The 8,922-nt window shown below is 38.2% G+C and overlaps 1 pseudogene; it reads left to right on the forward strand.

The window, feature by feature from the left end:
* LOC116622854 overlaps positions 1-6,535 on the forward strand; it is a 48,235-nt pseudogene extending 41,700 nt beyond the window's left edge.
* Positions 6,536-8,922: the final 2,387 nt, after the last annotated feature.

Genomic DNA, 8,922 nt, shown 5'->3' on the forward strand with positions numbered 1-8,922 from the left:
TGCCAAATTGTTGTTTTTAAAAGAGAAAAAGGGTGGAGGTGGTTGACCTACCAGAAAAAGCCCTGTGTCTGCCAGAGCTTTGCTATGAGTATGATTTTAAATAGCAGGGCAAAGGTGATGAAGCCCGTTCAACATCTCTGTCTCCATGGCAACAGCATCCCGACTCTGAGGCTGACACAGAGGCAAGGACCAAAATACACTCCTTGTGCACAATTACACTGCAAGTTAGGAGTTTCTTTTTATTCCTTGTAAATGCACAATTTAAAAATACAAGCAAGGACAGAAAAAGAGCAAGTCATGCACAGCTAGAAAAAAGTCTTTAAAATGACTAAATGAAGAAAATGAACATCCAAAGGGCATGATGAAGTCTGCAGCCTACACTTACTATGTACAGAGACTGAAACTCTTTCTTGTGTGTGAGTAGGAAAAATAACTATGCATGCATATAAGTGCGTGCATTAACTTTTTAAAATGTCCTTTCCCTAAATTTTTAATACAGGTCAACCTTGCTTTCAGCATATCGACTTAGCTCAGGTTATGATTTAATCAATTAAAGCAGTCACCCAATTTACACAAGTGAAAGCTCCTCATACGCTAAAACCAACAAAACTTCAAAAAATCTGCCTTAGCCTTGAGTTGGAGAGGGCCTAAGTGGCCCCCTTCAAGGTCAGTGAAAACCTACAAATGGTCACTAACGCATCCTTGAATCCTCTTGAGCTATAAACCTTTCCATTTATTTTTAAAATGATGTGAAAATAAAGAAATACAGAATTGTGATTATAAACTGTTGGTTTCTTTCTGCACTGTTATCTCTGCTGGTAAATGAATATGTTCAAGAAACCTGGAGGGATGGGGCGCCTGGGTGGCTCAGTCATTAAACGTCTGCCTTCAGCTCAGGTCATGATCCCAGGGTCCTGGGGTCGAGCCCCGCGTCAGGCTCCCTGCTCTGCGGGAAGCCTGCTTCTCCTTCTCCCACTCCCCCTGCTTCTCTTCCCTCTCTCACTGTCTCTCTATGTCAAGTAAATAAATAAAATCTTAAAAAAAAAAGAAAGAAAGAAACCTGGAGGGATGATATAACAAGCAAAGCTACTTAACATTTAGTTCTTAGAGAAGGTACCTCAATAAATGTCAAGGAAATAAATGAAGGAAAGAGAACTACCAAGGGAATAGGAAAGAGACACGGGATAGGTTCACTATATGTACACTTCTACTGAATATGCCAGGACCGTCTAGTTCAGTGGATCTCAACCAGGGATGATTCTGCCTCCCAGGGGACATTTGGCAGTGTCTGGGGACAATTTCATTTGCCACAACTTGTGAAGGGGGGGCTACTGGCATCCGGTGGGTGGACGCCAGGGACACGGTTCAACATCCTACAGTGCACAGGACAGATACAACAACAAAGAATGATCCAGCACAAAATGTCAATAGTGCCGAGGATGAGAAACTCTGAGCTAGTCTGATTGCTCATGTCGCTCCTTTTGGTTCAGAGGGTTCTGTGAGTAGATGACATGTTTTTAGGTTCTGTATTCGGTATAAAAATAAAATTCTCCTTGAGTTAATAGTATTTTCTTCCTTGTTTTTATTATCACATGATTTTTCCCTTGCTTTAAATACAATATGTTCTATTTTATTTTAGGTAAACGCTCCTGAAAGTAAAAAACAATAAACAGAAAATGAGAGGTGAAGCATTAAAAAAAAGCATAGGATTCATTCCTTCAAAGAAAGCATCTGCAAAGTGACTGGCACAGAGGAATGCTCAATAAACATGAGCTTTTTTATTTTTCCCTATGTTTTTTAGCATGAAAAAACCCACATATACAAAACAATGTATTGTGTATTCACTGGTGAAATAATAATAAAGAAATGTACTTAAACACGCATTGCCCAACGCCTTTGAAACCCGTGTGTGTCTCCTCCCTGATAGTATTCTGTCCCTCACCTCAGAAAACCATTATTCTAGTTTTGTTCATCATTTCTCTGATAGAGGTAGAAATATATAAATACATAAATTATTTGACTTCCTTTGTCCTTGAACTTTATACAAATGGAATCAGACCATACATTTATTTCTGTGAATTGCTTATTTCACTCAGTATTATGCTTTGGAATGGTTCCTCCACATTTATGTGTCCAGCTATAGTTTATCCATTTTCGCTGTTGTACAGTATCTCACTGTATGGTTATATCATGATTTATCCATTTTACTGGTGCTGGACATTTGCTTTTTCAGTTTTTTTGTTTGTTTGTTTGTGGGTCATTTGTGTTTCCCTGGCTATGAAATATTTGTTAATGTCTTTTGCATAATTTTCTATTATGTTGATATATATTGTCTTTTTAAAAAGATGTATTTATTTATCTTAGAGGGGGGTGGGAAGGGGAGGGGGAGAGACAGAGAGAAAACTCTAAGCAGACTTGGCACTGAGCATGAAGCCCGACGTGGGGCTTGATCTCACAGCCCTGAGATCAGGACCCGAGCTGAAACCAAGAGTTGGAGGCTCAACCGACTGTGCCACTCAGGTGCCCCTAGGTTGATATATATTGCAATAGACTTCTACCATGACCAACAATGATCTCTACTTCCTGGTATTCATAGTCTTGTGCAATCCACGCCCCTTGAGTATAGACTGGACCTAGTAATGTGTTTCTAACAAATGGAATATGGCAAAAGTGATGAGATACCACTTCTGAGATTAGGTTACGAAACATCATGATTTGTGTCTTGCTAGCAGGTTCCCTCGCTGGCGCCCTCTCCTGCTCGCTGCTCACAATGAGGCCAGCTGCCATGTGTTAGATGCTCACGTGGCAAGGGACTGAGGGAGGCCTCCTGCCAACAACTCATTGAGGAACTGAATCCTGCCAACAACCACATGAGTTTGAGCTTGGAAGATCCCTCCCAGTTGGGGCCTTGAGATGACTGTAGCCAATGAGACCCTGAAGCAGAGGATCCAGCTAAACCACGCCCAGATTCCTGTCCTACAAAAACTGTGAGATCATAAATATGTGTCATTTTAAATTTGTAAGTATTAGGGTAATTTGTTACACAGCAATAGAATATACACACGTGTGTGTGTGTGTGTGTGTGTGTGTGTAACATAGATAACATACACATAAGATAAGAATTATTTCTTAGTTATCTGTATTGCAAATATCCTCACTCAAACTGTGGCTATCTTTTTCACTCTCTTAATGAAGCTCTTTTATGTACAGACATCCTGAAGTTTAATATAATCAAATGTATCAATCTTTTTCTTTAAAGTTTGAACTTTTTCTGTCTTATTTAAGAAATCATTACCTACCCCCAGAGTTGTCACGTGAATATTTCCTTATGTTTTCTTCTAAAAGTTTTTAGGTTTTGTCTTTCACATTTAATTTCTTAAACCATCTGGACTGGATATATGTGTATAATAAAGTAGTAGTTCATTTTGTACAGTATATGGTGAGGTAGGGATTTATTTTCATTCTCTTCCCTTAGGGATAGCCAATTTTCCCAGTACTATATATTGAATAGTTCTTTTTTTTTCCTTCCCAGTTGTAATTATAACTGTCATATATCAGGTTTTCATATATGTATGAGTCTGTGTCTGGGGTGTCTTTTCTGTTCCATTTTCTAGCCCTTATCAGGAGTACACTGTCTTTACTACAGTTACATAATATTTGGAGAGTCAAATTCCACCACCTACTTTCTCTTTTTTGGGAGCATCTTGGCTACCCTTGGGTATTATTCTTCATATATATTTTAGAAACAGCATGCCAAGATTAAGGTTGTTGGGATTGTATTGAATTTATACATCAGTTTGAAGAACTACTTACAGTATTGAATCCCCCATCTATGAACTTAGTATGTTCATAGACTTGACTTTAGATTTTCTTTAACATCTTTCAATAAAATTTTAAAATTTATTCCATGGAATTCTTGTACATTTTTGTTAGACATATTCCTAGATAACTTACATAGACATATTCCCAGATAACTTACATACTCTTGTTACCATTTTAATTGGTATCTTTTTAAAAATTCCCTCCTGGGGGCACCTGGGTGGCTCAGTCGATGAAGTATCTGCCTTCGGCTCAGGTCATGATCCCAGGGTCCTGGGATCGAGCCCCGCATCAGGCTCCCTGCTCGGTGGGGAGCCTGCTTCTCCCTCTGCCTCTGCCCCCTCTCCCTCCTCCCGCCCCGGCTCATGCTCTCTCTCTCTCGCTCTCTTGCTCTCAAATAAATAAATAAATTTTTAAAAATTCGTTCATGATGTGCAAAAATGCTGACATATAAAATGCAGTTGATACTCATGGACTGGAAGAACAAATGTTGTTAAAATGTCCATACTACTCAAAACAATCTACAGATTTAATGCAATTCCTATCAAAATACCAACAGCATTTTTCACAGAACTAGAACAAATAATCCTAAAATTTGTATGGAATCACAAAAAAACCCAAAGAGCCATAGCAATCTTGATAAAGAACAAAACTGGATGTATCAAAAGCCCAGATTTCAAGATATACTACAAAGCTGTAGTAATCAAAACAGTATGGTACTGGCACAAAAACAGACACATAGATCAACAGAACAGAATAGAGAGCCTAGAAATAAACCCATGATTATATGGTCAATTAATCTTCGACAAAGGAGGCAAGAATATGCAATGGGAACAAGTCTCTTCAACAAATGGTGCTGGGAAAACTGGACAACTACATGCAAAAAATGAAACTGGACTACTTTGTTACACTATACAAAAAGTAAACTCAAAAAGGATTAGGACTTAAATGTGAGGCCTGAAACCATAAAAATCCTAGAGGAGAGCACAGGTACTAATTTCTTTGACATTGGCTATAGCAACATTTTTCTAGGTATATCTCCTGAGGCGAGGGAAACAAAAGCAAAAATAAAACTATTGAGACTGCATAAGAATAAAAAGCTTCTGCACAACAAAGGAAACAATCAATAAAACTCAAAGGCAACCTAATGAATGGGAGAAGATATTTGCAAATGGCATACCCAATAAGGGGTTGGTATCTAAAATATATAAAGAACTTATACAATTCAACACCCAAAAAACAAAAAATCCAATTAAAAATGGGCAGAACACATGAGCAGACCTTTCTTCAAAGAAGACCTACAGATGAGCAACAGACACATGAAAAAATGCTCAACATCACTCATCATCTGGGAAATGCAAATCAAAACTACAATGAAATATCACCTCACACCTGTCAGAATGGCTAAAACCAAAAAGACAAGAAATAACAAATGTTGGTGACGATGTGGAGAAAAGGAACCTTCGTGCACCATTGGTAGGAATGCAAACTGTGCAGCCTCTGTGGAAAACAGTATGGAAGTTCCTCAAAAAATTAAAATAGAATTACCAGACGATCCAGTAATTCCACTACGGGGTATTTACCCAAAGAATATGAAAACACTAATTTGAAAAGATAGTGAAAAGACAAAGATTGAGGGGCTGCCACTGCACTGCTGACAAGCAGCAGTTGCTTCTCCAGGTAGAACCCGGGAGTAGGAGATTCAGAATCAAATCTCTTCTCCCTCCCCCATCCTGGTTACAAGTCACTTGAAATATATAAGTTAGTGGAACTTTACTTAGAGTGAGATTTTTTTGATCTTCAGCTACAATTTTTGGCTTTGTGAGAAACCTTATCATCAAAGACAACGGCCAGCAATCTTACCAACAAGAGAGATCCTTGCTCCATGAACTCCCATGAATTCACTGGGAATCCCAATACTCTTGTGGTCAAGAAATCAGACATGGAGGCAATTTTCTCCAATATGGCCAAATTGTGGGTTGCTCTGTTCTTAAGGGCTTTGCCTTTGTTCAGTATGTTAATGAGAGAAATGCCCAAGCTGCTGTGGCAGGGGAGGATGGCAGAATGACAGCTGGCCAGGTTTTAGATACTAATCTGTCTCCAGAGCCAAAAGTGAAACGAGGAGAAGCACGTGCAAAATGATCTGCAGCGGAGCTGTATGGCTCCTCTTTTCACTTGGATTATTATGATAGGATGGAGTAGAGTTACCCAGCATGTGCTCCTCCTCCTCCTATTGCTTGGGCTGTAGTCCCTCAAAATGCCACTGTGTATCAGGAAACACCTCAGGAAGGGGCAACGGGGCTTCAGTTCTAAGAGTGGACAGTGAGGATCTTCTTCCAAGTCTGGAAAGTTAAAAGGAGATGACCTTCACATCATTAAGAAGGAGTTGACCCAGATAAAACAAAAAGTAGGTTCTCTACTGGAAAGCCTGGAAAAAAAACTGAAAAGAACAGAGCAAACAAGGAGTAGAGATGAAGAATGATAACTGAGAAGAGGAGCAGAGTAGCGGCTCCCTGAAGAAAGATGAGACTCATGTGAAGATGGAGTGTGAGAGGGGTGCAGATGGTTCTGCTGTGGAGGGGGACCCCCCGGATGATGATGATAATGAAGATTGGGGGGGCTGGTGAGCAGCTGGAGTTGAGTGAAGGGTGATGAAAAAGAGGCTGAGGAAGGAAAGGATGACAGAGACAGCGTCAATGGCGAGGATGACTCTTAAGCACACAGTGGGGTTTGGAAATTTTGTCTCATTATTTCTTTACTTAGGCACTTGTCTAAGATCAAAATTTTCACCAGATCCCCTCTCCTGGTATCTTCTTCAGCACACACTTACTGTTGTCCCCATCCTTGTCCTTCCCATGTTCATTAATTCATACTGCCCTGTGCCTGGTCTCATCGCTTCCTCTGACGCTCCTAGGCATTGTCTTACCCTGAAGTTTTGCTTTTGCTTTTGATTCCTCTTTATGACTTAATGATAAAAACGATGTGTGGTTTTTATCAACGGTCTCCAAAATAATCTCTTGTTATGCAGGGAGTACAGTTCTTTCCATTCATACTTGAGCTCAGTAGCTGCTTCCCTAACTGCAAAGGCAATCACATTACTTGAGTAGCACTTGAAAGCAGCTTTGAGTTCAAGTATATGTGTTATACCCCACATAAGAGTGCTATGTGGGGCTGTTCACAAATGTAACAATGTATTTTTGTGAATGAGAGTTGGCATGTCAAACGCATCCTCTAGAAAAAAAATTAGTGCAATAGTCTTAAGATTTGTTTTCTAAAGCTGATACTGTAGGTTATTTTTGTGAACAACCTGATGTTTGGGACATTTCTTCTCAAACAAGTCCTTTTTAAACCAGAAATCTGGAGGGAAAAAAAAAGAAAAGATATATGCACCCCTATGTTTATTGCAGCATTATTTACAATAGCCAAATTACAGAAGCAGCCTAAGTGTCCATCAACAGATGAATGGACAAAGAAAATTTGAGATATATATACACACATACATATATACACATACATACACACAATGGGATATTACTCAGCCATAAAAAAGAATGAAATTTTGCAACAACATGGATGGATGGATCTAGAGGGTATAATGGTAAGTGAAATAAGTCAGTCAGAGAAAGACAAATACCATGTGATTTCACTCAAATGTGGAATTTAAGAAACAAAACAAACAAAGAAAGTAAAAAAGAGACAAACCAAAAAACAGACTCTTAACTACAGAGAACAAACTGACAGTTACCAAAGGGGAGGTACGGGGAGGTGGGGGTGAGTGAAACAGGTGATGGGGATTAAAGAGTACGTTTATCATGATGAGCACTGAGTAATGTATAAATGTATTGAATCACTATACTGTACACCTGAAAATAATATTATACTGTATGTTAAACTATACTGGAATTAAAATAAAACATGTACTTTCTGAAAAAAAATAAAAAATAGGAGTGTCTGGCTGGCTCGGCTGGCAGAGCATGTGACTCTTGATCTTAGGGTCGTGAGTTTGAGCCCCATGTGTGGTGTAGAATTTACTTATTTACTTACTTAATTAATTAAATATAAATGCAGTTGACTTTTGTGTATTGATGGAAACTCCAAAAAATCATAATTGTACTCAAGAAAATATTGGATATATTTTTATTTAACTTTCCAGGAATGCATTTGAAGCATTAAGTGAAACAAAACTATAATTAAATTATAATCACTTTTTAAATATAATTTCTATATTTCTACTCTAGAGCTAATTTAGACATTTTTCATTCATTGATATGAAAAATCAAAATGTAGATTTAAGACTAGACATTCTTGGGGCACCTGGGTGGCTCACTTGGTTAAGCATCTGCCTTCGGCTCAGGTCATGATCCCAGGGTCCTGGGATCGAGCCCCACATCGGGCTCCCTGCTCAGCCGGGAGCCTGCTTCTCCCTCTCCCACTCCCCCTGCTTGTTTCCCTCTCTCGCTGTGTCTCTCTCTGTCAAATAAATAAATAAAATCTTTAAAAAAAAAACTTGTTAAAAAAAAAGACTAGACATTCTTTTCCTTATTTCTTCATATATGTCCAATGTTCAAAATTTCTGTTTGTTGCTTTTATATTTACTGTGCTCCAACAAAATCCCTTACCAAAGTGGGTAGTTAAAATCATTAATGGCTGCTCCAGACATTATTTCCAGAAGAAAACTTTTTCTTATTACTTCACTTTCCCAGTTTTTATCGGCTGTTAACATTTCCAAAATTTTATCATGGACATTCTCTGTCAATTCTACTTTACTATGGGGTTACTACTGGTTTTTTTGATAAATGTAAGAAACCATATCAGGAAAATCCTTATGTATAAATCACAACAATGGAAAGGTGAGGTTTAAGTTACCCAGCTAACTTCCTTAGTTCTTAACACATTTTAACATGTACAGAAAAATTTCAGAAATATGGGTACTCTGCACATGTACCCTCATAATTCCTTAGTAATTTACTTCAACTGGCTGATGTCTTTTATGAAATAAATAATAAATAATAGATAATAAATAATAATAGATAATAAATAAATTTTATATATATATATATATATATATATATATATCCCCTAAATGAAGCAATATTGATCTTC

The sequence above is a fragment of the Phoca vitulina genome, unplaced genomic scaffold (genome assembly GCF_004348235.1).
Source record: "Phoca vitulina isolate PV1807 unplaced genomic scaffold, GSC_HSeal_1.0 scaffold55, whole genome shotgun sequence".
In the NCBI taxonomy this organism is placed as follows: domain Eukaryota; kingdom Metazoa; phylum Chordata; class Mammalia; order Carnivora; family Phocidae; genus Phoca; species Phoca vitulina.